Raw genomic sequence first — 23707 nt, forward strand, 5'->3', positions numbered from 1 at the left:
TTAAATCTTGCAGCAGTGCTTGGAACAAGTTCAGCTGTACCAATGCTTCCTCAGAGATGGGTAGATGAAATAAATCTGGAACATGTGGAGAAGCAAGAGCTTCTTTGATGGAGATAGACCCATTCTTAGCAAATGAGAATAAATGAGGCCACTTAAGTTTCAAGGGAATATCTGACCAAGAATCCTGCCATAGGAGAATTGAGTTCCCCTGCAGAAAGGTACAGATAGCCAGGTTTTTATATGTGGGCAATGTTTTCAGACAATATCTCCACCAGAAAGAAACATCCCTGAATGTAGCTGGAGGCAAGGCAGAAGTGTAATAAATCTCCCAAGCAAGATGGACCCAAGGCAGGTCAGCATGATTGTAAAATTTGTGGACATGTTTCATAAGTAGGCAGTCATTCTGGACAGTCAAGTTGAGGACCCCAAGACCTCCCTGCTTTTTAGGCTTACAAACAAGATCCCAGGCTGCTAGAGGAGGGTTTTTGTTCTGTAGATCCTTATCTCTCCATAAACAATGCCTCCTATATTTGTCCACTTCAGCTAACACCCACTGGTAAAGTTTGAGGGAGCAAAGGTAGAACATAGGCAAAGAGGAGAGAACTGAATTAAGCATCCCGAGCTTACTGCCATAATTAAGATACATGGTACAAGCAGGTAACCTTCTTTGAATACATTGGATCAGAGGCATAAAAAATTCCTTCCTTGGCTTGGTAGTACTCAAAGGAAGCCGCAAATATGTGAAGGGCAGAGAACCCAGCTGACAGTTTAGGGTAGAGGTGAAGAGATGCACCCTGTTCTCTGGTATATTAATAGGGATAAGATTGGATTTTGCATAGTTCACTCTTAAACTAGTGGCATTTCCAAAAGTCTGTAAAATCTCAGTGAGGTGTTGTAGCTGTGCAACATCTGCTTCCATGATAACAAGGGTGTCATCTGCATATTGGAGAATGGGGAAGGAGTGTGAGCTCTGCAAATTCAGTGGCCTTTTAAGCAGCTCTTCATGTAAAGAGAGATTGATCATAGACTGTAGTACATCAGCAGCAAGAACAAAAAGAAAGGGTGATAGTGGATCACCCTGCCTAACTCCTCTTCTACATCTGAAAGAGCTACCAGGGATTCCATTGAGAAGGACCGCAGAAGAAGCAGAGCAAAAGAGCTGTTTGATCCAAAGGCACCATAAATTGCCAAAGCCCTTTGCTTGAAGGACTTTTAGAATGAAGGTGTGATCTACCTTGTCAAAAGCCTTCTCAAAATCAAGTTTTAGTGCAAGAACTTCTTTCTTTGATCTGTGACAATGGTGTAGATACTCATAGGCCCATGCTAAACAATCCTGTATTGTCCTGGATTTGATAAAACCATATTGGTTCTCATGAATCAGGCTCTGAATTACAGTCTGCAAACGGTTGGCTAGCAACTTAGTGAGCAATTTTAAAGTACAGTTTAACAGAGAGACTGGCCTGTAATCATTGACAATGGAAGCATCATCTTTCTTTGGTACCAAGGTAATGAAACAGCTATTAATACTTTCTGGACATAGGGATCCAGAATGGATTGCTCACAAAGGTCATAGAAATCTTGCTTAATAATGTGCCAACATTTCTTGAGGAATTCTGCATTGAATCCATCTGGTCCAGGGGACTTATTATTAGGAAAGTCCTTAACCACTGCATCAATCTCTTCATGGGTAAAAGGTGCTTCTAGGAAAGATAGATCTACATTAGAGTGGAGAAGTTGTTGCATGTTCTGTAGAGGAGCAGTATTATCTATCTGTCCAAGCCTGTCTTTAAAAGCTTGTAAAAGCAGAGAGGCCTTTGCTGAATGTTCACTAACAGTATCCCTGCAGAATTAACCAGGGAGGCAACATGATTCTTTCTTTTCTGGGATGATGCCATTGAATGAAAAAATCTTGAATTCTCATCTCCAAGAGTTACCCATTTGATTTTCCCTCTCTGCTTCCAGTAAGCCAAATGCTGAGCCAATTTGGTTGCTAAGTGCCTTTTCATTGATTTCCTGAAATTACTCTCTAGAGCAGAAAGATCCCTAAAAAATTTCAAGGCATCTAGGAGAGATATGAGAGCATTAAGATCTGCAATTGTTTCTTTCAAAGGAGACAAGCTTTTACGATGCTTTGTAATCTCTTTAGCTTGAGGACATTTCAGCTGGCTTGCAAACGTATATAAATTGGTTCAACTTGTTATAAAAGAGCGAGGTGGGACTATTTAACGTGCCATAGTTTAGATTTTTTTTTGAGGAAAGTGTGCCACTTAAGTTCCTTCCTCCTCTAAAAATATAAATTCGACCAGGCAACCTCAACTTGTGGCTCACGGTCCACGACCCACAAGACAAATTTCGTGTCTTGCTGCCCATACGCACAACCACCAGACGGAAAATATTTTAGGTTCAGTCACGAACCAAAGGGTAGTAACATGGAGCTTATTATGTATTTCGCAGCCTCGCATGAGGTGTTATTTGGCGACATTGATCGAATCCTCGATTGACCGATCTGTTTCTTGATGAAACAACCAATCCAATTTGAGTGTTGAATTTTTTATTTCTCCAGTGACCGTGATTTATAGCTATTTTTTCTTTTCTTTTTTAACAGAACAGCTAGGTGTTTTTCTTACCTCGACCAATTTGATTGATAGGAAGCTCGGCAGCAACCTAAAATAACTTACAGATTTGATGCAGATGTGCAAAGAATAGGTTATGTGATTTGTATAACCCCCATATGGCTTTCCTAACACGTATTGACTTCTTAGACGTATATTGAGACAGGCTCATTTGGGTTTTTCCTTTTCTGATTTTGTCAGTGCACGGACTATTTTCTTTGCAAATGCATGTGTGCAAAATAACCGAACCGAAGAGATATTTGTCTCCAGATCGGGGGAATTTCCCATTGGAGCTGGCCGTGAGCGCCGGCCGCTCTTTGCCTCGCGAGTGCAGCCCGCTGGGCACACTTTTCTAGCCCACCGGAGCGAGCCCCTCGCAGGTTCCCTGTCGGCAGTGGCGTAGCTATGAAGGAGTCAGGGGGGCCCCCCCCCCCCCCCCTCTCCAGCCCATGGATATTTCTTGAATGATCCAGTGAAATTTGGCCCATTTGCCCCTCCAACTTTGGTCCAAAATGTTAAAATTTTGTCCTATAAGTCCATTTGCTCCCCATGGAAACGGCCCAAACTCCGCCACTACCTGTCGGCCCTGGCCCCGCCGCCTCTGCTTGCCAAGATCCTATGCCTCGTTGTAACAGGATGCAGAGAAGCAATTTCAGGTTTCTTCCCACACGTTTCTTATCCTTCCTCAGACATTTCATTTTCCTTTCTCCGTTGTTTTCTTCGATTTCTTCTCCCCTTTCCTCCATGGTTGTTCCACCGTCGCTAGCACTTCACTCACACTGGCCTATGGGGCCCATTGATTTTCAACCTACACAGCTGGTTGTCTCTCAATCTCTCTCTGCTTCCTCCCAATTGAACCCTCTCTCCAAGTTTATCATTCTCCATTCTTTTTCTCCCTCATACATAGCTACTATGCCTCTAATCTCTCTCCCATCCTTCGTTAGCACCGCCAAAGTCCCGAATCGTTAGCACTGCCCAAGTCCCAAATCTTGCGAGAATGTCCCACATCTACAATCTTTGGCTGAGTCTGCTCGTAGCATCACAGGCCAAATCAAGACCGTGGTGAGTCAAATCTTATATTTAGACGCTACTGCTTCTCCTCCCTTCGGATTTCAGATTTCGTCAAAGCTTCATGGGATTGAGGGTGTTGGCCAGTGCATGCCGAGCAAGTCGGTCTATGTTTGGAGCTTGACGTGTATGAGCGCATATTCCGACCTGCTTGCTCGATGTCACCGTCCTGATTCCCGCATCCCACGCGCGCCCTAATACGTCTTCAACGTATCTATATTTTTTTTATGCTCCATGCTTGTTTTACACCAATTTATATATGTTTTGCTCATGCTTCGTTGCACTTTTATATATTTTTCGGCACTAACCTATTAACAAGATGTCACAGTGCTAGTTCCCCGTTTTCTGCTATTTTGTATTTCAGTAAAGTTGTACAGGAAATATTCTCGGAATTGGACGAAACAAAAGCCGAAGATCTTATTTTTCCGTAACGAAGACGAAGTCCGGAGAAGAGATGAAGGGGGGCCACAGGGTGGCCAGACCATGCCTAGGCGCGGCCTGGCCCTGGCCCGCGCCTAGGGGTGGTCTTGGGCCACCAGGCCTACACCGACCTCGCCCTTCCGCCTATATAAAGCTTCTGACGAAAAAACCCTAAATCAATCAGCCTCCGCCCACAAAAAGTTCCGTAGCTCCGCCGCCGTCGCAGACAAGATTCGGGGGACAGAAATCTCTGTTCCAGTACCCTACCGGGACGGGGAATTTCCCACCGTAGCCATCTCCATCGCCATTTGCTGACTCCCATGATGAGTAGTGAGTAGTTCTCCCCCGAGGTTGAGGGCTTTACCGGTAGCTATGTGGTCTATCTATCTCTCCATGTATGATCCGTATGTGGTCATGAGCTTTGTAATCTAGTTGAATAAGTAGATGTTATTCTTCAACTATCGTGCTACTCAAGTGGTTTTATTATTATGTTTATAGGGGACACCATGGATATGTGATCTCCGGAGACATCATCATATATTGGAGGCATAGTATCATCATAGCAAATTTCCTCCTCTAAAGTTGGGGAACTAAAAAGACAATTTTCATAAAAACTAGCTTCCCCAAGCTTAGACTTTTCCATAGCATTAGCAATAATGGTGTTCAAATAATTCATGCTAATAACACATTGCTACTAGCATGCAAGAAAAGTTTCATAGGTTTTTGAATTACAATCTGAAATAAAAAAATGGCAGCAAACAAACATGTAGCAAAACTAGTTGTAAACGGTGTTTCAATGCTTGGAAACAAGGCATAGGGATCATACTTTCACTAGTGGACACTCTCAACAATGATACCATAATTGAATACATAGATATTATCACTTCACTACGATACTCTTAACCACTCTCCAGTTTGATAATAAACACGAATTCATTACATAGTTCTGCATAAGCATTCCTTAAAGTTCGTCTTCCCAATCTATGGACACCCCACGCTGTCACTTTGAGCATACAAAGATGGTACTAACTAGTTACCATAATTCATAAGTATTTCTATAAATTAAGCATAAGAAATAAACACGGTGTACACACTGTCACCTTCACACCATTGGACATGGTGTCCCCGGAGATCACATAATAAAACCACTTGAGTAGCACAATAGTTGAAGAATAACATCTACTTATTCAATGGCAGCATGAAGGATAACCAGCATGTATGTTTATAGGGGACTGGGACTTGGGAGAGTATTACGGTCGGGATATGCAGTTGTCTTCTTGTCAAACATGGTTACCCGTGTTGATCGGGATAGTATGATCGGGACATAGTGTTCTTGTCGAATACGGTCACCTGTTGATCGATACAACCTGTTGATCGGTAGATATATGTATCCGGGCCATTTGATCATTAGATGCACCCGGGCCTTTGGATTCAAATGTGGGATGGCATATTTGTAAGACCTTTTGAGGCACAGAGCGACCTGACCGGATGGGTTTTTCTTTTAGTACCACCTTGATCGCCTGCGGGAAACACAGGGTCATTCGTGCATATTTTCGTGGAAGTATTATTTCCGGTTTTTATATTGTATCCCAACAAGGAGCAATCTGCGAAGTTTCTGTCACACCCAAGGTGTCACAAGTTTTAGGTGAGTTGACTGCAAGAATTAAAATGGAAAGTGGTGAGTGCAAATAATAAGAGTCTGGAGTATTGATAATGCAATAAAGTAATATGCATAAAAGTAAACAGCTAATAAGAAAAAAAATGGTTTCTGCAGCTGGAAAAGTAGGCACAGGGTGATTTAGTTCATGGCGATAGTGAATGTACCTGATGGAATAAATGCGATAAGTGAATATAATTCTTCATATTTATATTTGAGAATGCAAGCAACCCATAATAGAGAAAGACTTCTCTTGGTAGATTTCATCTTCCTCCAATAATCCTTCTGCTGGTTATCAAAGCCATGGTTAGTGCATCTATTAAGGTGGTTAGACAGGAGTAAAGGTTTAAGCTCGGTGGTTCCTTGTTATTCCTCGAGTATTTCTAGATCCTCTTTGATATTGGTCGTGTCACCCGGAGGTTGCCGACTCACTAGCACACAAGTTCATGTTTATGAGTTCTTGAGATCATGCTATCTAGGCCCTTAAATTAGATAACAGCATTAGGTGCACATAAACATTCATACTCATATATGTAATAATCTTAAACGTAAGTTCACAAATAGATGGAATAAAATTGGCACATCACATCTCACCAATCCCCTACATCTCCCATGCCAATGAGATGTACTCACATATGAGAGGAGAATAGCATAACGATATCATAGCAAAGTAAATGAAGTTCATCTTGATATTACCGTAGCAAGCCATAATAGTTGAAGATTAAATCAAATACAAACCAGGATGGAATAGAGGTTGCAATCCCTAATATTACAAGTATGAATATATTTCTCTCAGTAAAAGTGGGATGTAGTGGATGAGGTGGTGATCTTGGTGAGATTGATCATCGGTGGAGTTGAGAATGGTCTTCTCCTTCTTCAGATCCGATCTCTTCTGTTCTGGTGTGAATGGTGGCTGTTGAGTTGTGTTTTTCGTCGATGTCCCTTCACAGAAAGGGTTTGGTTTGATAAGACGAAGGCAACGCCGGCACGTACGGGCGGATGGTATGGTCACCCCCGCCCGTATCGATGCCCGTTAAAGCTCCAGGGTCGTCGGGATAGATTTGGCCTCAAAAGGAAATGTCTTTATTTCATTGCAATTAGCTCATAAAGGCTCTTGGATCCTCCAGATATGATGGTTTCCTGAAATACATAATTTAAAAACAAGGTTTCACTTGGATTGCAATATTAGCGTTAGTTGAAACATAAAATCTAATGAAAACCAAATAAAACCGATAGATAGGTGATGGAAAATCCGTAGTAAAAAGCATCGGAATTTGGAGCTATCAACATCCCCAAGCTTAGTTGTTACTCGCCCTCGAGTGACAAAGTGATAAAATAATAATAGAGAGAATTAAACCTTGAATAGAAGAGCTCACAAGTCTGAAGCAATATGAAATTCATTTTCGAAAACATTGCAACTTCAAACATGATCATAAGATATTCAAATGGTTGCACCTAATGTCGCATCCTAGCCACGTGTAGTTCATCAATCAAAATAAATTTTAAACCCATAGAAAGTGTCAAGAGTTTAACTAGGATCGCCAATGCATTGTTTTGGTGCCTCTCTTTTTATTGAGAGTAAAATTGGAATTTTAAGCAATGAATGTTTTGATCAAATTAATAGTGCACATGTATAAGTCAAAAGAGAATTAATCTTAGAGAAAATCATTGACCTCCACATCAAGAATCATGACTCTCCAACACCCAATGCCCTTGTTGTATTTCAAGAAAATCCACCTAATAGTAACGAACTCATGATAAGACTTTGACGTGATAAATTGGATTCCGATGAAAGTTTCCAATCAAGGACCATGAGTGACTCTTTGGTAAAGTTGTGACAAACTGACAACCATGGGGCTAGTGGAGGTGCTAGTGTCCCAAGGGTGTGTACAACATCATGATGACACGCGTAAAGCTATATCAAACATTGATTCAAGTGGTGACACGCGTAAAGCAATATCTTACATTGATTCACAACATTAAAGTTTGTCATGTACGTAGCTCAGCCACTATTAGATTTCATTTCAATCAAACAACTCCTATCATGAGTGATATCAAATCAATTCATCGAGACTTGTGGTTGAGTACTACCAAGATTAAAGCCTTAAGACAAACACATGGCGCCAAAGTCATCAAGAGATGCTTGTTCTTGTTATAAAAATGATTGACGTTAAATCCAATTGCGGTTGTTTTTCATACCTCATTCAATGATTGTGAAGAAAAACCAAAATAGTGACACTAAAATGGGAATGAAATTTATATGACGACGAGCTAAGTGGGAAGCGAGACTAGAATGCAACCAAGCAAATAATCATATAATCACGAATGGAATTAGAACGAGAGTGAAGATGAGAAATAATATCTCATCTCGCTTGCTTGCCTCATACCCAAGTCTTCCTCCCTTCCATTTCCATCACAAAGTCACTGGAAGTGAATAACTCAAAGAAATTTCAGAGAAAATATGAAGAGAGCTTCACACAAATAAAAACAAGGAAAGTTAACTTTTTTTGTGTTTTCAAATATGAATGCGAAACAAAAAGTAAGCACACGAATAACCAGAAATCTTAACTATTTTTATTGTTTTTGGTTGTAAATGCAAAACAAGAATTAAAAATGCAAATAACAAGAAAAGAAAATAAATGAAAAGAAAAGGACAAACTAAAATATGAATGCAAAGGTGGAGGACTTAACCTCCCCAAGCTTAAGTGTTTAGCCTAATTTGGATCATTGCCCGCTACCACCACCTTACGGCGGCGGGTAGTAGGTCTGGAAAGTGGTGGAGAACCCGCTAAAGCTCTCGGTGAGATACAACACATTGGTGTTCACGTCGTGCAACATGCTCTCCACGTCACCGACGCGACTTGCTAAGGTGTCGTACTCCTCCCTCGGGACGTAGTCATATCCCGGCTGTGGCTGCATGTAGGGTTGCTGCGGCGGCGGCTGCTGGTAGTGCTAGTATTGATGGGCTTGACTGTATCCCATCCCTGGCCGCCCCATTGTTGTTCATCATCTCTAGCTTGATCATTTTGTTGCTCCCAGGCAGCGTCTTCTCCGGGGGCAGGCGCTCGTCCAGCCGCCACCCACAAAGCATGGAACTCCTCCGGTGAAAGCACCCAAGTGTTCTTCCCTAGAAGACTAAAAGCACCAGAGAAAGGCAACAACTCCTAGACTATTTCACTGCCAACCTCAAAATAAAATTGATATGCCCGAAGATTGGAGTTCTCCATGTAAACCCCAAGAAACTTGGTGCTAGCCATATGGTTAGTGTCCAAATACTTACTGCCCATGATCTGATTGCCCGGAGGCATCCTGAGACGACGGGACTAAGCAATTTGGGTGACTAACCCACCACAACGGATATCACCTGAGTTTGCCGCCCTCTGGCGGCAGAAGTGCTGAATGAGAAGGGCGCCAAGGTTCATCATGTTCTCCATGTGAGGGTAGAACGTGCTGCAGATGACACTCATCTCGGGGCTGGCCATGGCCATAGTATCTCCCTTGCCGAAGGGGGAGTTCACCAAGAAGGTGGCGAATTAGCGAATGGTCGGGTTCTGGATGGTGGCGGACTTCTTCCGCAGATAATGCAAGTTCCTATGCACAAAAATATGCTGCCAGGCTTCTGATGCATCTTGGACAACATTATCAGTAATCTCGAGCTCTCTAGTGGTGGAGAACCCTAAGCAACCACAAAACTGTTCGAAAGTAAGACAGTGCGGTACACTATTCAAAGAAAAACTCACAGTGGTGTTTCGCCCAAGGACGGCGAGGTCGTCATGGAAGTTCGCGAGAAACTCAAGGTGGCATGCTTGTATGTGTCACAGTTGAGTGCCGAGAAACCTCCATGTCGGCGTTCCTCACCAACATGGTGAAATCACTGTCGAGGCCATGACTGGTGAGAAAACTCTCATCAACCCACTTCGTCAGGAGTACCTTGTGGGAGGATAGCCGGTTGTACTCCTTGCTGGTCGAGCACTTCCTTCCCCTTCAGCGCCTTCTTCAGCGAGTCATGGTGGCTGCTCGAGCCTTCCGCTCCACCGCTCGAGCTCTTACGGAATAAATTGCTAAAGCTCATTGTGCTGCAAAAAATTTCATGGCAAAAGTATAGGCATTAGGTCTCTAGGGTATTGTACAACGATTATAGGCACAAACTTTGAATTCGAACGTGTAGAATCAACAAAAAATTCAAAAACTATGAACTCATCTAGGTATCCAATACGAGAGATTCAACCATTCATTGCTGCAAATAACACATGGATCAAGTGAGAAACGTACCGATGTGAAGAATCCCCAACTGAAACGAACGAAATCGGTGAAGAATCGATGATTCTAGGGGATTAGGGTTTGAGTTTTTGAGTTTTGGAGAGAGAGAGAGAGAGAGAGAGAGAGAGAAATAAGACGAAGAATGGCTGGTTTGGGGGTTTCCCCCGGCCAGGCCGACGCTTTAACGATGCCACCAACGCAATACGGGCAGACAGTACGGGGCAAACCCGCATGTACCGGTGGTCGCCACTGTTGGATGCATCGCTTCGCGCAGGATCACGTACCTGGATTTCGTATGGGGGGATGGTACGGGCGTATGCCCTCGTACCGATGTACCGATGTCGTTAAAGTTATAGTAACTTGTCGACGAAAGTTGCGAAGTTTTCCATCTGAACTGGTACGGGCGGACGATACGGGCGGATGCCGCCGTTGACATAGGCATCCCAAATGGGCCTGCCGAATATAGTACCCGGGGTTTATTGAAGGCCCACTACCCGAAGAATAAGAAGATTCGGAAGCCCAAGATGTACTTAAGGAAAAGATAGAGTTGTAGTAGGAAGTGTTATTTGTAATCTGGCGGGATGAGTTAGAAACCGTCCCGGACTCTGTAACTTGTACAAAACGAAACCCTCGGCTCCACCTCTTATATAAAGGGGGGTCGAGGGACGAGGAGATCATCGAATCATTGTCTGCAAACCCTAATTTTCATATTCGTCGAGTACTTTTCGGCTGAAACCTTCGAGATCTACTTGCCCTCTACTTCTAACTAAACCCTAGCCTACAATCCATAGGCATTGATAAGTTAATCCCTTGTCAATTGGCGCCGTCTGTGGGAATTAGAGGCGTAAGGATCCGATCTCGATGGCACGTTCAAGATCTTCGACATCGTCAACCGGAAGCAACACTATGGATCGAGGTAAACGGATCGCTGCTGGTCTTGTTGATTTTGTTCCTCACCCACCCTCCCGTTTGGATGCATATGCGTATCTGGCGGAGCCCTTGGAGATGACGTTCGGAAGGTTCCACTTTCGCGTCGAGAAGGAAGGATCGTATCGTGTCGAAATTCCGATTCCGTCGGGATCGTCGGCGGTCGATTCTGATTTTTCAAGCTATGCATCGTCAAGCCGAGTCGAAGAAGAAACTTCGGCAACACGTTACGTCAGCATCAGAGCAAGAGAGAAACTCGCCAAGATCTTCAGCAATGCATCGTTTGAGTCATCTGCGGACTCATATATAAGCGATGGCTCAAGCGATGTCGACAGTTACGACTTCATCGACAAATCTCTCACGATGGGCAAGGTCTTCATCAATCTCAACAATGATGTCACCAAACCCAACATAGATCTGAGTACAAAATATCATCAGATTTATGCTATCGAAAATCAAGAGGAAACATCGGAGGCTTTCGACGAGTTGGGAAATCCTTTTGTCGATCCCTCAGATCTAAGGAGAGGTATGGGCACTAAATATGTCGGGCCCACACCACGCGTCAGAGTTCAACTTCCACAGGCAGCCTGGGATAGAGCGGCAAAAGCCCTAGATGGTTCAGAACCAATGACGACAACAGCTACAGCTCAAGAACTGCAAGCTTATCAATATAGGCTCGCACGAACTGCCCGAGAAATAGAAAAACAGACAGCTGAGTTGAACAGGAGAAAGGAGGCAGCTTCTGCATCCAGCAGGAGAAGGGCAGATCTAAGTGGACAATCTAGAGTTTCGGGTGATAGCCACGGGGAGGCTCGGAACGAGAGGAAGATCAAGGTTACAACACATACCCGAAGCGTAAAGAGAGTACTTGGTTCAAAACCTCGACATGTCTTTTATGTCGATAGATACAAGAGGAAATATTATCCCTAAGACACCGGAAGCTGGGTATATGGCGACACAAGCTTACATCCTTGCATCCAGGCCACCCCCAGGAGATCCAAGGGAAACATTATACAACATGGCATTGGCAGGGGTTGGAGCTATGGGGACAGCGTTCGTAGCAACGCCTCCCGAAGGAGCGGCAAGGCAAAATAGTCCACGACCTGCGGCAGCAACGGCGGCAGCTCCGGAAGGACCAAGTGGAGCAAGAGATACCGGAGCACAAGCAAGGGTCGATAGAGCGAGGCAAAGCGAGAAGAGATCATCGGCAGTCCCCGGAGCTTAATGACGAGGATATGTGCGGTCTACCGTGCTTCACGAGAAGAGTCCGAAAAACTCGAGTCCCCTCGGGATTCAAGTTACCCGATCACTTCAAAAAGTTCGACGGCCTGCAAGATCCGGAGGATCGGCTAATTGATTACCTCGAGACGGTGAAGCTAAGCTGGAGGAACTAGAGCAACAGCCATGCAAAGTATTCAGGTGCACTTAAGTGGAGCCGCACGATCTTGGATCAAAAAACTTCCGCCAGGATCCATCGACATCTGGGAAAGTTTCGAGGACGTATTCGTCAAGAACTTCAGGTCCACGTGCAAAAAACCTGCGTCGTTAGAAGAGCTGAGGGCATGTCGACAAAAGCCAGATGAGTCAATGAGAAAATATATCCAAAGGTGGAACATCATAAAAAACTCGGCAGAAAATATATCTGACGAGAGAGCAATAGATGCGTTTGTCGCAGGAATTAGGCGTGGAGATTTTGTCGAGGATTTGGGAAGGACCAATCCAAAAACAGTATCCGCGTTGATGGAGATAGCAAATAGATGGGCAGACGGAGAAGACGCTGTCCACAATAAACGACACAGGTCGCCAGAGGAGGACCGTGGTCGAAATTATCAGTCAAGGCGACGATTTCCTCGACAGTACCAGAACTACGACGCTCCAGGGCAAATTTCGGCTGGATTCCGAGCCAGCGCAGGAGGAAACAACAGAGATGATTATCAGAGAAGCAATGAGCAGCGAAACGATAATAGGGACGACTCCCGCAACAGGCAAAATAGTGGGCCGAGGTTTCCAAGACCTTTTATATCCCCCGAAGAAATGCTGAACGGACCATGCCGGATGCACTTCTTCCTCGACAGAGCAATGGAAAAAGACAGTCGGGGCACTCCGCAGAAAGACTGTCGAAATTTTCAGGCAATGTTCAGATACGCAGAAAATGCTCACGCTCGAGCAGCACAGAGAAACCCTCGGGAGCCTAGGAGCGAAGTTCATCTACCGCCACCTCCCGCGATTACAGAGGACAATCGACACCAGCTCGAGAATAGCGGCAGCACTTCGCACCACCACCCTATGTTGATCCTAACTCCAACGGAGCAGTATCGATGATTCAGAAGGGAAGGCCATCCAATAGAGCTCAAAAAGTAATCTCACGACAGGTGTTTATGGCAGAGAAAATGCCTCCACCAACAGTTGAGTACCTTAATTGGTCAGGACAAGATATCGGCTTCACAATAGCAGACCATCCGCAGCAAGTTCCTCGACCAGGGCAGTCAGCACTTATTCTACCGGCAGTTATCGCAGGATTTGACGTTTCTCGAGTATTCATAGATGGTGGCAGCAGCTTAAACCTTATGTATGCGAGATACATTGAGGAAGATGAACATATCCTTAGCAAACCCGAAGCCAACAGACACAAGGTTCCACGGCATCACACCAGAAAAACCAAGTTACCCATTGGGGAAGATCAACCTCGACGTTCAGTTTGGAACCCGAGAAAATTATAGAATCGAGAAACTGGAGTTTGAAGTCGTGGATTTTCCATCGCAGTACCACGCTTTGTTGGGACGACCAGCATATGCTAGATTTATGGCAGTACCACACTATACATACCTGTTATGGAGATTGCCTGGACCCAAGGGACCAATCACGGTCAAAGGGAGTTTTGCCTTAGCTGATAAGTGCGACAAGGATTTCCATCGGTTATCAGAAACCTTCGGGATGCAAGCTGAATACTTGGCATCGAAAAGCATGACCGATTACGACGTACTGCCGGACGTTGGAAGGCCAAACAAAGAATCAACTTTCAACACGAGAGAAAAATTCTAAGGAGGTGCGAGATTCACCCGACGGATCCAAAAAGACGACATCCATTGCAAACAACATGGATATCGCATAGGAAAGCGCGCTCGTCGAGTTCCTCCGTGAGAACTGGAAAATCTTCGCATGGTGTCCAGCTGACATGCCGGGAGTACCCGGGGAACTTGCCGAGCACCACCTAAATTTGGATCCAACAGCGAAACCAATCAGACAACCTTTGCGGCGTTTTCGGAACCAAACCGCAAAGCCATGCTATCAGAAATAAACCGACTAGAGGAAGCTGGTTTTATCAGAGAGATATCTACAGAAGCCACATGGGTAGCTAACCCAGTGATGGTGCCGAAGAAAAACACGACGAGTCCTTCGCATGTGCGTCGACTTTACGTGTCTCAACAAACATTGCCCTAAGGATCACTTTCCCCTCCCAAGGATCGATCAAATCATCGACTCCACGGCAGGTTGTGAACGTCTTTCCTTTTTAGATGCATACTCTGGTTATAACCAGATCAGATTAAAAGAAGATGATGAAGCCAAAACAGCGTTTATTACACCTTACGGCGTGTTTTGCTACAAGACAATGCCCTTCGGTCTAAAAAATGCGGGAGCAACATATCAGAGGATGATGCGAAGTGTTTAGCAACACGGATCGGGAAAAATGTGCAAGTATACATTGATGATGTCGTCATAACGTCAAAAAGGGGGCAACGCTGATCGAGGATCTCAAAGAAACTTTTGATAACCTCGACAAATTCTGCCTCAAGCTGAACCCGACGAAGTGTTCTTTTGGCGTCCCAGCGGGAGAACTTCGGGGTTTCTAGTTTCAGCAAGAGGGATTGAAGCAAATCCCGACAAAATACAAGCCATAGTAACAATGAGAAAGCCAACGAAGTTGAAAGAAATACGACAGACTAGCTGGGCGAGTCGCGGCTTTGAGCAGATTCGTCGCCGGGTTAGGAGAAAAAGCATTACCATTTTACGCGCTGATAAAACAAGGAGATAAATTCCGAGTGGAACGAAGAGGCCGATAGAGCTTTCGAGGATCTGAAGCGAAAAATCTCGACACCACCAATCCTGGTGGCTCCAAAGGAAAGGGAACCGCTCCTGTTGTATATTGCAGCCACACCTCAAGTGGTTAGCACGGTTTTAGTTGTCGAAAGAGAAGAAGAAGGGAAAATCCATGGAGTACAGCGACCAGTATACTTCGTGAGCGAAGTCTTGTCGCCCTCAAAACAAAGGTACCCTCAGTACCAAAAACTAGCATATGGAGTGTTCACGACAGCACGAAAATTGCGCCACTATTTTTCGGCACACCCGATCATAGTGGTCAACGAAGCTCCCTTGTCAAATATACTAAACAATCCAGAAGCTACGGGTCGTGTCTCCCTTTGGGGAATAGAACTTTCCCCTCGGGACATCACGTACGAAAAAAGAAAAGCAATAAAGTCGCAAATACTGCCGGACTTCATCGCAGAGTGGATGGAGTTGCAAAATACAGGACCTCCGATTTGTCGAGAACCTGGACTATGAACTTTGATGGGTCCAAGAGACTAGAAGGGGCTGGCGCGGGAGTAGTACTCATATCACCTGAAGGCGACAAGTTGAAGTACATCCTTCGGATGACGTTCCCTAACGCATCTAACAATGAAGCGAGAATATGAGGCTCTCATACACGGGATGAAGATGGCGAAAGCCTGCGGAGCAACTCGATTAAAAATCTTTGGCGATTCACGAGTTGGTAGCTCAGCAAGTTATGAACCAATGTGACGCAGATCAATGATAGCATGATGGCATACAAGGAGGTGTACAATGAGCTCGAGAAGTTATTCGATGGATGCGAAGTAAATCATATTAGTAGATTGAGCAACGACGAAGCCGACGTTCTTGCAAACATCGGGTCGCGAGTGCCTTGCGGTCCCACCGAGTGTATTTTGGGAAGAGATAACGAGAGAGATCCACGAGTCGACAAAATCAAAAAAGAAGGAGAAGAAACCCTCGGGGGCTACCAAGGAGAAGCAAGAGGAAGAAGAAGAAGAGCAAGACCTGGTCATGGTAATACGAATACCGTGGATGCAGCCATACATATCATATATACTCGGGAAAGAAATACCCGACGATCCGGTCGAGGCAAGGCGAGTAATTCGACGCTCCAAAGCTTTCACGGTGGTTAAGGGAGAATTATATAAGAGAAGTATTTCGAGGCGTCTTGCAAAGGTGCGTCACACACGAAGAAGGAAGAATAATTCGAAGGATGTACACGAAGGGATATGTGGCCACCACGCAAGTAGTCGAGCTATCGCAGCCAAGGTTTTTCGGGCAGGATTCTCTTGGTTAACGAGCAATTGAGGACGCTAAGGACATAGTACGAACTTGCGACGCGTGTCAAAGGTTTGCCGCAAAACCTCACTCTCCAGCAGCAGAGCTAGCACCAATACCTTTGTCGTGGCCCTTTGCACAATGGGGACTCGATATGGTGGGCAAGTTACACAAATCGTGGCCCGGAGGAAAGGAATACATGCTAGTAGCTGTCGACAAATTTACAAAGTGGATAGAAGCGAAGCCGATAAATTCACCAGACGGAGCATCTGCGGTAAAATTCATAAAAGGCCTCGTCTTCAGATTTGGAGTGCCCCACAGCATCGTCACAGACAACGGCAGCAATTTCACATCCAATGAATTCAAAGACTATTGAAAAGAGGTGGGTATCAAGCTGAACTTTGCGTCAGTTGCACATCCTCAAACCAATGGGCAAGTCGAGAAAGCCAATGGCATCATCCGCAATGGCATCAAGAAACGTCTGTTGGGACCTTTAGAAAAAGCTCGACATACCTGGCCTGAAGAACTACCAAGTGTCTTGTGGAGCATCCGAACAACACCAAATACGGCGACACAAGAAACCCGTTTTTTCTAGTCCATGGCGCGGAAGCGGTACTTCCAATAGAAATAGAGCACGACTCCCCTAGAGTCACAGCATATGATGAAGAAGCGTCAAAGACAGCATTGGAAGACGATGTAGATGCACTCGACGAAGCTCGAGACGAAGTATTATCAAGGGTCACCAAATATCAACGGGACTTGAAAAATTATCACGGTCGACGTTTGCGGCCAAGATCTTTTCAAGTGGGGGACTTAGTTCTTCGGCTCACGCAAAAAAGTCATGAAAAACTCGAGTCACCATGGCTTGGTCCCTATATCGTCACGGAAGTAATTGGAGGAGGAGCATACGGGAATAAAGGACAAGAAGACGAGGGTGGAGGAGCAAAACCCCTGGAACGTGGCGCAACTCGGGCGGTTCTACGCCTAGAGCTAAAATATAGTCCTTGTAAAAACTTCAATGTACTTGAAACGCCCACGAGTTTTCGGACGCACTCTTTTCCTTTTCGGGGCACCGAGTGGGGCCGGGAAAGGTTTTTAATGAGGCGGGCTCGTGGTGCTGCAATATAATAAAGATAGTGGAGATATACTTCTTATTTTTCGACACGCTCGGGGCTCAAACGCCCAAGTCTCAAAATACATACAATATAGATTCACTGAAATATTTCGCCTTGGTACATTAATACCTCGCCAAATATAACAAAATCGGAAGACAGCAATCATAAATATAGTGTACACATCAAAAAACGTAAGTGCCTTGGTTTAAAAACCTCGCCATGCAAATATAGAACGTCGACATCACAGATACTCAAAAATGGGCAATCTACCCAAGGGACAAACAAAGATGTCTTATTCCAGCAGAAAAAATAGATTTCAAGGAAGGAAAAACAGTGCAATCTTCGCCTAGTTAGGCTCGGGGGCTTCAACAACATAGAGGACCTCAGCAATATACAATAAAATCCTTCGGGAACATAAAAAAGAGAAGGGACATTAAAAAAGAGTGAGATATAAGTTTCCAATATAATACAAGTCAGTTAAATCCCAAGATAGTATCTACTCGACAAGCCCCTGGTTGTCTTATGCTCAGCATAAGAACCCTTGGTAAAAAACTCCGAGTCCATCCGAAGAAGTTCATCTATCATCGATTCAGCTACGGGAGCTACCATTGCATCGATTGAGTCAATATCATTTTTTCGACGCGTTTTCTTGGACGGGCAACCAGCAACAATCTTCGTCAGGTCCAACTTTGGATAACAAATGTTTATCATAATCATGGCAAATCTCGCTCCAGCAGTGAGTTGAGCCCGCACAAAGTTATGGATGCGAGGAGCATCTCTGAATACCTCCAATAATTCGGGAAGAGTTTTTGGACACTCGTTTCGTGGAAACAGATTCCTATAGACAAGGGTTAATGTCGACGTGCAAAAGCTGAGAAAATCGCGCACCTGGCAAGCACGATCTTGGAACCTAACAATTTGTTGGGTTCGTTCAGGAGTGGCCCAGAACAAACACCCATGATTAAGGGAGAGATTAACAAGAAGATTTGTCCTCTCATTCACTCTACGATCTTCGGCGGCAGAATCAAGAGCCGAGCTCTGTTAAAAGCGACGGGGCAAGAAATTGGAAGAAAGGCACAGCAAGATAAAGAAGAGGCATCAAAAGAAAGCAAAAACGTACCTAGCATATCTGTGCTAGCTTCCAGCATTAGCTCAAGCATACTATTTTCTCGGGTTGTGGCTCCCTTTGCTTCCAGTACAGCAGCATCCCTAGCAGCCACGGCTTCTTCGGCTTGATGAAGAGCAAGTTTTTCTCCTTCAGAGGCTTTTCGAGATTGTTCCATCATGGCCAAAGTTTGTTTCTTCATAGGCTGAAGTTGTTGTCGAAGTTCTTGCAAATCTTCCGACAAATGTCCGCTTGATGAACTCTCGAGGAGATTATGGTCGACTAGTATTTTCTTCGAGAAGGAAGATGCGAGGTGAAGCGATGGCGGAACAAGGAGGAGTCGAGTAGTTATCAAATATTAGCTGGAAAAGAAAGGCCCGGGATCAATGAAAAGCACGAAGGGAAATTTCATTACTTGCTAGAAAATTTACATGGGTATTACAAAAGAAAGTTCTCCGGGAGGACTAAGTAAGTAATTGTCGCCAAGGCTAAAATGGCGACAAGAGCAAAAGAAACGAAAAAGAAACAAGGAGGCATGCAACTAGACCTCCGGCCTCGAGGAGCTAGGAGTCGAAGTTGGCTTGATCCCGAGATACGCCAAGATTTTCTTCGTATTGGGCTTGGCCGCCTTAATCAGTGACTTCCATCTCGACTGTTCTATCTGATCGGTGTCGCCAACCTTCATCCGAGTCGAGAGTCCGTTGGCTGTCGGCAACCGAGCAACGGTATTTTCAACAGCCACCTTCATATTTTCATGGCGCATCTTCAGTCCAAGATCTTCCGATGAATTGAAAAGCTTGGCAAGGTCAAGGAAAGTCGAAGGTTCCTCTTTCTTCGGGAAGAAGTAGGGGAACAACGCCGACAAACCCGCATTAGCATTGGCCACGCCTTCACGAATTTCGCGTCCATGGAGCTCCAAAAGAGAAAGTGCGTCAAGGAGAGGGTCATTGACGGGATTCTCCAGATCAAAATCTTGGTCTGTTTGGGCTGACACATGAGACAAAACATTAGTTGAAAACAAAGATACAGGAAGTACAATAACATAGAAGAAATTGAGGATATTACTCAGCGTACGTCGACTTTGCGACTTCAAACGCTTGATGATCCCTTGCTCACGTGCAGCTTGTGCAGTTTTTTGCTCGTGTAAGGCAGATTCGAGCATCTTTGAGCCTTTGCTGCAATTCCTCGACACTAGCGGCCTTTGCTTTGGCATCATCAGCTTCAGCTCTAGCTTCGCTAGCGGCAAGCTCAGCTTTCTTGTGAGCCGCCTCACTTTGCTCAAGTTTTCGAGCAAGTGTCTCGGCACGTTCGTTAGCCTCGCGCAGTTTTTCGTTGAGATGTGGAAAAGAGAGAGAAGAAAGATCAAAAATAGCGACAAGCAGCAGGAGTAAAAAACCAAGGAAAAACAGCAAGTATAAAAGTCGTTACCTTCGGCTCTGCTGGCATACTCGCGGTACCCAATAAATTGGGACCCGATGCGGATAAGATCCTTGATCATAGGCTGTCAAAGAAGAAAAAAAGAAGGGGAAAACTTCGGCATTACAAAAAGTAAGGGTCCACAAAAGCAAAATAGAAGAAATATAGACATCGACAAACTTACATCATCCAAGAGCTGCGACGAAGAGCTGCTCAATTGAGGAGGAGGCTCAACGATCATTTCAACCCTTGCCCTTTTTGGCGAAGGGACAAGGGGGCTTGAAGGAAGAGTAGATGTATCAACATTCTGTTGAGGAGGCGACGATTCTTCTCCTTCAACGGGCTTCTCTGAAATAACTAAAGTGTGTGACGTGCTCGTCCGAGGAGCTACGTCACGAGTTGGTACTTCTTCCTCGTCATCACTGCGAATAAGGAGCAATAGCATAAAAAGCAAGACAAGGAAAGACTTCGACTACAGAAATAAAGAGGAAGCCGAGGAACTTACGAGCTGACAAGGGATGCAACATAAGGATCATAAGTTGCCTTCGGAGGAGAAGGAACAACTTCTTCGGCTTTGGAAGTGTCGGAATCTTCGACATCGTTCCTCTTCCTTTTCCTTTGTGGGGAAACAGCGGGAGGAGGAGATTGGACTGACGTGGTGTCCTCGGAAGATCCCACAGACTTTCGAGAATCCACGGGATCATTCACAAAGGACGGAGCTTCTTGATTGTCGTCAGTAACAATGCCCATTTCTTCGACTTCTCCATCCTCGGGAAGAGGAGGAAGGGAAGCCATAGTAGGGTGATTCTACGAGAAAATAGCGACAAAGGGAAAAATAGAGAAATATCAATGCAATGAGATGCAGGGAAAATTCACAACAAGATAAAATTCGAGAAGACAAAATACCTCGGCGACAAGAGGAAGGAATAGGATCCTTCTTACTCAACGAGGTAATTCTTCGAATAAGCTTCTCCAAGTCTTTCACAGAAAGATCATTGGAGAGCCTATTGGCGTCATTGGCACCAGAGTACGTCCAAAGGGGATTTTTGCGAGCTCGAAGAGGCTGCACTCTAATCCTAAGAAAATAGGCGAGTGATTTGGACACCGAGATAACTCTTTGCCTCGAGTATTTTGAAGTTGATGAATACGAGACATAAGAGCTTCGTCGCCTTTTTCTCTTCTTCGGAAGCTTCGGCGTCCCGGGAGTAGCGGCGTTGAATCTTTGCGTTTCCGTCGAAAGGAACTATGTTGTGTTCCACGGAATTGGCGCTTTCTTCGTGTATATAGAGCCACCTTTTGCGCCATCCTTGGACAGAGTCGGGAAATTTGACGTCGAAATAATCGACATCGGTTCGGACACGGATAACTACGCCACCTATGTTGTAGGTGGCGTTGTGAGCGCCATTGCGGCGAAGGCGAGAAAATGCGCTTCCAAAGAGCCCAATTGGGAGCGACTCCAAGAAAGCATTCGCAAAGCGTGATAAAAATAGAAATGTGAAGGATGGAATTGGGGGTCAGCTGGTGCAGCTGAATCCCATAGACAAAGAGAAGACCGCGGAGGAAGTCATGGATTGGGGTAGAGAGGCCGCGGATGAGATGATCAACGAAACTAACCCGATACTCCATTGGAGGCTTGGGGTAGCTTTCTTCGCTGGGAAAGCGGATGGCGTCTTCCTTCTTCATCAGGCCGAGCCTCTTCGGCATATTGACATCTTGGTTGGATATTTTGGATCTCTCCCACTCAAGATCTTCGGCGGCCATCTTGGACTCCGGAGTGCTTGTGGCGAGTCAAACGCGCACGCGGTGGCATCAACGGTAATGGGCAGAGCAATGTGTGCGAGTGCGGGAAATCGAGAGAGTTGGGCGCAGGGGAAGATTTGCGAAGAGGAACAGGTGAGCGGCGCAAGCGAGGGATGAACGGAGGTTGAAGACAGGTTTATATAAGAATTGGGTGAAGCAGTGTGCCGTTGGATGAGGAAATCGTGTGGTGAGAATAGATCTTCTAGATACAAGGGCAAACAAGTATTTTTACTGAGATAGGCGTTACCGTACGTGCGCCAGAAAAAGCGGAGGACGTGTGTCCCCCACTTACACGACGTGTCAACGTGGTGGGAACGATGGACCCACAAGGCAGAAAAAACTCGACCATTAATAGAGTTGAAGAAAATTTGACAAGGGAAAATATGTCGACAAGAAAAATAAAAGGAGAATGGCGACAGGATAAGTTATTTGCATACTTCGGGAGCCTTTGGTCAAGAACAAGTTTTTGCCCAAATGCTCGGGGGCTACTTCGGAAAAAGTAAAGTTTCGACTATGGCAAATATAGAAATTTTGGGAGCCTACAACCAAGCACAAGTTCTTGGTTGTAGCCTCGGGGGCTACTCCCATCGGGAGCGCTGTTCGCGCACCCGATAGATAAAAAAAAAGAAGAGAAAGATTATCGGGAGATACTGGCAATATAGCGATAAGGTGGACTAAAATGTTGAGCCTACAACCAAGCACAAATTCTTGGCTGTAGCCTCGGGGGCTACTCCCATCGGGAACGCTGTTCGCGTGCCCGATGAAATATAAAAAGGAAAAAAGGAAAAGAAAGATAGAACAGCAAGAGAGTATATTTCGAGTTATAATTAACTCTACATATACTCCCATCGGGAGATTAATATAAGTCATATTTGACTCGATAAAATGTGCCATTCCAACAGCCGGAAAAGCACTCGACAATATATTCTCAGAACGCCAAAGTTGCGATCAATTTCTGAATGCCGCAAATTTGCGAAGGTAAGACCCCGGATCTATTCTCGCCGGGCGTGGCATCGCCGAAGACTGCGCTCTGCTACTTTTATCCGTATCAACGGATACGAAGAAAAATCCTAACGGACGCGTTAGGTACTCGATAAATTTGAGCTGGGACTCGACGGAATGGTAAGACCTTAAGCGGCACACTGTCGAAGTTTACACCGATATCCCGAGATCATGTCCGGGGACGTGATTTTGAAGTAGGTTTTTGCGGATTGCCACTAGAGCAGTTAACTAGTACCTGATCCGTCGGATGAACTAGCCCCAACTACCAATATCCCTGTACAATATAGAATTTTATGAGAAGAAGTATAAAAGTTAGAGCTTTCGAGTAAAAATAAACAGTGGAGATTTTCCATGACTCTATGATTCAAGCAAAATCTCGGGGGCTACTGACATAGGCATCCCAAATGGGCCTGCCGAATATAGTACCCGGGGTTTATTGAAGGCCCACTACTCGAAGAATAAGAAGATTCGGAAGCCCAAGATGTACTTAAGGAAAAGATAGAGTTGTAGTAGGAAGTGTTATTTGTAATGCGGCGGGATGAGTTAGAAACCGTCCCGGACTACGTAACTTGTACAAAACGAAACCCTCGGCTCCACCTCTTATATAAAGGGGAGTCGAGGGACGAGAGATCATCGAATCATTGTACGCAAACCCTAATTTTCATATTCGTCGAGTACTTTTCGGCTGAAACCTTCGAGATCTACTTGCCCTCTACTTCTAACTAAACCCTAGCCTACAATCCATAGGCATTGATAAGTTAATCCCTTGTCAGCCGTACCAATGCCCGTTAAAGTTATAGTCAGTTTCGATGAAAATCATGAGTGATGTTGTTTATTCGGTACGGGCGGGTGGTACGATCATACCCCACCATACCGACGTCTGCTGAAGCTAGTGTTTACAGTAATCTTGTTTCTCTTTTCTTCCTGGTCTCTCATTTGGGTCTTTTCCATTAAGAGTTTCTGCAGATCATCAAAACTA

Source organism: Lolium rigidum, chromosome 4 (genome assembly GCF_022539505.1).
Source record: "Lolium rigidum isolate FL_2022 chromosome 4, APGP_CSIRO_Lrig_0.1, whole genome shotgun sequence".
NCBI lineage: Eukaryota > Viridiplantae > Streptophyta > Magnoliopsida > Poales > Poaceae > Lolium > Lolium rigidum.